Source organism: Salvia splendens, chromosome 15, assembly GCF_004379255.2.
Source record: "Salvia splendens isolate huo1 chromosome 15, SspV2, whole genome shotgun sequence".
In the NCBI taxonomy this organism is placed as follows: domain Eukaryota; kingdom Viridiplantae; phylum Streptophyta; class Magnoliopsida; order Lamiales; family Lamiaceae; genus Salvia; species Salvia splendens.
This window is the reverse complement of record NC_056046.1, coordinates 22,530,161-22,537,242: the sequence shown is the minus strand read 5'-3', so window position 1 is coordinate 22,537,242 and position 7,082 is coordinate 22,530,161. Positions and strand designations below refer to the sequence as shown.

The window sequence follows — 7,082 nt, the reverse complement described above, 5'->3', positions numbered from 1 at the left end:
CATCTTATAAATGCAAAAGCAAACACAATGTAATAATATACTGATTCTATTCGTGCAAACTGCTCGAATAATACTGAATCGGGTTAAAAGTGAATTGTAGAGTTTTTAGTATACAAGCAAGATTCTATTTGCGCGAACTTGCTCGAAACATGCTTTTCAGTATTACCAAACCTAACACTCTCTCCATTCCTGAAATGTATGAACTATTTCCCTATTCGTTTGCTCTTAAAAATATGAACTTTCTAATTCTGGAATAGTTAAACAACATATTACTCATGCACTTCATTTTATTTACAACTTATACCATTTCAGTCCGTCCCACAATAAGAGTCATATTTCACTTTTACTATAAATGGTAAGTAGGCCGCACATTCCACCAACTTATTCGACTCACATTTTCTTATAATATATATATATATATATATATATATATATATAAGTGAGACTCATATTCCACTAACTTATTCTACCCATTTTACTGTATATTAGTATTAACACCCGTGCTATGCACATGATATAAGAGTTTCAAATTATGAATACAAAATATAATAAATATATAGAAAATAAGAATTCAAAGCAATGTGAAGATTTAATAACACATAAATGTACTTATCTTATTTTACTCTAATGAAGAATTTACTGCTCCCTAATGAATGAAACATTTATACAATTTTAATTTATGATCTGAGTGGAGTGAAAACAATAAAATTAATGACAAAAATAAGAAGTGTGACTAATGATCAAAGAGTGAGTTAATTAGAATAAGATATACAAATAAAGAAAATATGTGTTAGTAAAGATCAAAGAGTAGAACGATAATTGGAATAAGAAATGCACAATAACAGTAAATTAGATAAATAAAAAATATTTTAAAATATCTAATACAGATAGAGCAATCACACCTCAATGACATACTATAACACTATCAATACAAATTGATAAAAATGAGAAACATTATCATTACTAAGACTTTTAAGAAATTGCGTTAAATGAATTAAATGATAAAAATATTAATTAAATGATAAAAATATTAATTAAAATATTTTAAAATATCTAACACCCGTACTTTTTATAGTACTTGGAACAACACCAAGTTACTACGGGACAAAGAATAAATTTTGTCTAAACAAAAGAAAAGAACAAAAATAAATAGAAGAACTTGGACCGACCCAAATTAATTTTAATCAAAGTCTAAATGTCCTTAACAATTTTTTTAAAGAGTGTTGGGCCATCAAATTCTCTTATATTTTCCCAACTTGAGCCCAACTCTACAAAATTATGTGGAGCCCAATTTCTTCATAGAATTTCTTTGCAGGCCCAAAACCCTTTTCATCTCCTTCCTTAAAGCCATGGAGACTCCCCAAATCTGCCATGATCTTCCACCTTCCATCTTCCTCATTCAATTGTGCAAAAAAATCAAGAGTCACACAGGTTAAATTGATGTTCATTTATCTCATCTCCTGCCCATTCCACAATCGGCAACGCCGCAGTTCATACCATTTTTTTTCTCTCCCAAAATTTCTTCATACCAATTGCAAAAACAAGGGAAGAGAAACAGAGGAGCACGACCAATCTCAAATCCAACATTCGGTAATTTGTTTCCATTCAAAACGCATACAGAAATCTCCACCATTTCTTTCGAATTTTCAAGCATATTACAAATTCTTTTGACGGAAATCATCAGGATCTCTTTGTCCTCCCACAGTGATCACAACATTTCAATTCCGACAGAAGGTATAAACCTTCCTTTCAATCACAAGTTATGAGTTTTATCATCTTGTCATATCACAACATAGTATCACACCCCAATCTCCCCACAAGAAATTCAACAATCAACATAAATCGAACACCATCAAGTGAACAATCTCGAACTGAACCCCGCTGTGACTAAATTGAAAATACGAAAAGGATACAACAATCTCGTTATTGAGATTGATGTGAACTGTATGTATTTTCCGAAAAGGTGGTTCGCACGGCCGCTAAAGTCGGAACGAGAAGCTACTTAAGGAAAACTCTAAGCTTTTGAGGTGGGCTTTATTACTTAAATCTTTTTATTTGAAATTGATATGTTTATGGTGAAATAAGGGAGGTTTTAAATAGTATGTCATGCCGTATTTTATGTTTTGAATTGCCTATCTAATTGTCTACTAGGATAATGTCCTACTAGACTTTGATGGTTAACGAATTCGGGTCTGACTAGGGAGTGAGTCCCTACTCAGACTAGTGCACTGATGGGGATCGTGAGCCGTCCTTTGTGGTCGGCCGGTCCAGTGATCGAGTCTGTGGCCACATTCTCGTTTAACATAATGGTTCAGATATGGTACATGATGGAGGGTGATGATGATGATGGGTTGCGCAGCCATGTTTTACGATGGAAATGATTTTAGTGTTTCTCGGCATTTTTTTTAAAGTAAAACCCGAGTTTCACTCAACGGTGGCTTGACATAACTTTATTGATTAAATGTAGTTTGGGCATGAGTTCACTGAGTGCATCAAGTACTCAGCCCCTGCATATGTTTTCCCTATGTGCAGGTTGAGCGTGGACGGGAGACGGAGGATGTTGAGCATTTGGACAAAGACAGTATTCAATAAATATTCCGGTTGCAATTGTGTCTTCATACATAGTAGTAGCTAACTCTCAAATGCTTCCGCTACGTCAAGTTTTAGAACTCTGATGTTTTCTTTATTCCGTTGGATTATTTTTATTCAAACTATGTTGCTTCGTGATCTGAGACTATGATTTGATAATGAAGTTTCATCTTTTGATCAACATATCGTACCCCCTTGATTGTTTTCCCCCTTCTTCCCCGCTTCTTAATTCCCCCATTAGTCGCGATCCACCGTGCTTTCTATCCTTAGGAAGTGCGGTCGTGACAAAATCGAATAAATTAATTAATAGTCCTAATTAAAACCTAACTTTTAAGACACAATAACATAACCACAATAGTAATATATACCTAATTTAGGAGTATATTCAGTTAAAAAGGAAATCAATGGAGTATAAAATTTTCCAAAAATCCAATTCATAAAAACCCAAATGAACCCTACCAACCCTATGTAAAAGTTGCGTCTCTCTCTTCTCCATCTCTCTCCCGCGTCTCCACACTCTCTCTCAATCGGCGGAGCCACCTCCCTCTCGTTGCCTTGCCTCGCCTCGCCTCGCCTCGCCACCTCCCTCTCTCTGCCAATCAACGCCGCCACGCCCACCGCCGTACTCTCCGGGTTTCCTTCCATCCCGCTAAACTGTTTGTTTGGCCGGCCATGGTGTCGCCGGATGGCTCTTGCAGAGTTGCAGTGCCTGCACCGCCATTGCTGCCTCCGTCTCTTCCACCAGATGGTTCTCTTCCAGCCGCCGCTGCTACCTAGGTCCCTTCCGCCGCCGTTGCCTTTACTTTCCGGCCTTGCATCTCCGGTGTCGGCTTATCCCCGGTAAAGTATCTTTTTCGTGTTTCACTTTATTTCATGTTTCAGAATATAGAATTTAAAACTAATATTAAGTTATTCAAAGTTTCAGAAATATGTATATCGAAAGATTCTATGTAGATTTTTGCTAATTTGATATGTTTGTTCCTTCGCCGGAGCCATCGCTGGAGCCATCGCCGGATTCCAAGCAGAACCAACCCCTATGTGCAGAAAATTAGTACACAATATTATATAAATGCAGATTCAAATAATGGCATGACCATATTTAAAAAAAATTCAAAACTTCCTCAAGAAGCTAGCATTTTATTTGACAATTATTTGTCCATTTGTTTATTCAAAATAAAATAAAGAAATAAAATACACTTCATCTTTATATTTTCCCTCCCAAAAGGGTATCAAGGTCTTTTCACCAAATTGACACTTTAGATTATGATCGATTTCTTCAAATCAATGCCATAACTAAATAAGTCTTGTATTATGGAACATATGGAGTATTTTTGTGGGACGGATGTAGTACTTTCTGGTTACCAAATCAAGCTTTCTTTATTATCTTATTACCAAATTAAATCATTACAATATTTATGAATCTATATTTTATTAGTTTATATACATTATTTTATTGTACTATTTAATAGTTGAGTAAATTGTTTTTTTAATATTTGGTACATTTTCTTTAATACTATAAAATACTTATTTTATATGATTGCAAATTATTATTTATATATCAAAATAAGTATTTAAAATATTTATGGAGTCTAAATATTTACTATTTTATTTATATTTTAATTAATATATTATTTACTTTTATTATTAAAAACTATATTCATTTTTTTAATATTTAATTCCACCCTTCCATATTTTGGTTCTGGATCTACCATAAACTCATTAACTTTATGCATGCTTGTATCAAATTGAAATTTTCTAGCGCTAAATGTAACAACGGTCGACTATGTTTTGTTAAACTTTTTTCTTCATCATTGAAATGAAGCGGATTAAAAAATTGGTGAAAGTTTTATGTCACATACTATATTAGTATATTATAGCTAGATAACAATATTTAAAGGAGCAATGATAATTTACATAAATATATACTACCAATTTTGTTATTTTTCGTCACTTCCCAATTTAAGGGGTTTTCATATTTAATTGCACTTTCACTTTCGTTTGACATTAACCATTCATATTCCAATTAAGAAATGTATATATTAAACTTTCTAACTCAGTTTCAAAGGGAAAATGTTAAATTTTTTCTAATAAACATCTTTCATTTTTATTAATTTAAATAAATAATTTTAATAAATCTTTTAATTTTTTAAAACTTCAATAAAAAATAAGGTATGTAATCATTTTTATATATATGGTGTGATGCTGTGATACAAGACAAGTTGCACATAAAAGGAGTATTTTACCTAAATTCTAAATTATAAAGAAAAAGAAGTGGAATAATTCATTTATACCATTTGATAGTTTAAAGAAAATGGAAATAATTAAAGGTATTCCATTTAAATATCGTGAATAGTTAATTTTATGCAATATTTTGATAATGGTGATTTTCTAGAATAAATTTAATTATAAAATTTCCTAAAATAATAATAACATAGTTTCCCCTACAGTTGCAGCAGAAGGGGCAAATTAGTTATACATTAATTAATTTGTAAAGGAATCCGTTCACCAAAAAGGCATAAACCAATCTTATTTGATTAAAAATTGAAGAGCATTAAGTATATATATAGTATATAAAAAAAATTCTCTTAACAACATATCAAGTTCTCAGATTATTGATCTATATTGATTTTTTCAAAAGTTACGTAAAAAAATCCAAGCCAAATAGTTATACAATTAATAAATGCACTATAAAAAACAGTAAACATTTTAAGGACATGTTTTGTCAATGTGTTTTCAAATATATTACTAAAGTTTAAAAAAAACGTCCTTATTCTTGTATCCCAATTAAAATTATAGGACATTAATAAAAGTATCCTAAAAAAATAAAAAATAAAAATAATTTATCTTCTACTGTTCTTTTCCATTTTATCTAAATTGTGGTTATTTACAAAATTTTAGTGTCAATTTAACCGATGGCAGTTGGACTTTGTCTATTTTTCAAAAATACATACTGCTATATTTATTGCAATCAAGCAAAGACACATGAAATTAATACCAAAAGATCATATAAAATGTAGAAACTTTAAATATAGCTTTGACCCAAAAAAACTTTCAAATCTTTTAAATTAAAAACAAAATTGAAAAATATTCAGTTGATAAAATTGTAGGAACCAAGCATTTATTTAAAAATATTCTCGACCTTATTTAAAAAATGATTCCATTTGCTATCATTTAAACGCCTAAATATCGTATAGTATCAGATACAGTTCTAAATAAAACACGTAGATGGCTATTATATATTCACCAACATCAGCACTTTCATTCCTTGGATCATAAATTGCAGCAAAAATTAGAGTAAATAAAAAATATAGTGACAAAAATTACACTTACAATAAAATTAAAGGGATGCTGGTTAATATGGAGACGACTCGAAATTTCTTATTAATGAGATGTTTTGGATTCATGTTTTCTTTCTTCTTTTTTGTCGATTCCACTACTGCAATTCCTTCACACATGTTAGCACGCAACATGTAATCCCTCGTCCCCAAATAATATGTACTTTGGGTTCGGCATAAGTATTAATGCAAAATTGGTAAAGTAAGAGGACAGGTACGGAGAAAAGGTAATTAAAATATTGTTAGTGTGGAATGAGTCTCTCCTTATTAGAGATAAAAGAGTTTTCAAAATTAGAAAGTGCATGTTCTTATGGGACGGGGAGTATATTTTAGTCTTTTTTTGGTGTCAAACCAACTATTTTGAAGAGTTGATAAGATTAATCCAACCGAAAGTCCAACTATTTTCACATTTTGTATACCATCAGAAAATTCCTATGACCATAACTAATCGTTCATATTGTATACCATCAGAAAATTCGTATGACCATGTTTGTTTGAGAAAATTTCGTATACTTTTGGGAGAATAGGTCCCACCCTGTTAGAGAGAAAATTAATCGTAGATGGACGAAAATTGAAATTGGTGTTAATAGTGCGGAGGGAGTACATATCTATAGATTTAAAACAATAGATATTGTGAGTTCTACTATATTGCAAACTACATCTTCACTACAAAATGCTAACTAAAATTTGATTTTATTTTGCATTTTGCAGTGCTGTTAGCAATTGATTACACCACCAAATATTATCTTATTAACTATATTAAACATAAATGATCAAACAAAATATGTAAAAGACTTTTAAGAAAGAGTATACAAAATCAGATTTTTTATTACCTTATCTCATGAATGCAGGCTGCTTCAAAGCAATGTAACCGCATCTTCTCCACTCCAACTGCGTTTTTCGCCTGGCATTGTAAGCTTCAATTCTGAAATGAATGGTTTGGCTCAACACCATTCCCTAGTCGGTGATCACCCCTCCGACTCCTGCGGTTTTAACCACGAATGGTTTGGCTCAACACCATTCCCTAGTCCGAAAACGCAATTCTCGGCCCCTCCTCAAATCCAAGGTTCTCAAATTTCGGGTGGCTACTCGGTGGAAGACCAAGATGCCCCCGATGGGCGATATGGGTGGGCACCCGAACCCGGATCGGGAGGCACT

At 32.2% G+C, this 7,082-nt stretch overlaps 1 long non-coding RNA gene across 1 annotated transcript; it reads left to right on the top strand.

Annotated features, from left to right (window-relative positions):
* The first annotated feature begins 1,411 nt into the window (after window positions 1-1,411).
* Window positions 1,412-2,564, top strand: LOC121768226. The gene is made up of 3 exons (XR_006043318.1): window positions 1,412-1,590; window positions 1,685-1,734; window positions 2,533-2,564. It is a non-coding gene; the product is annotated as an uncharacterized LOC121768226 (long non-coding RNA).
* Window positions 2,565-7,082: the final 4,518 nt, after the last annotated feature.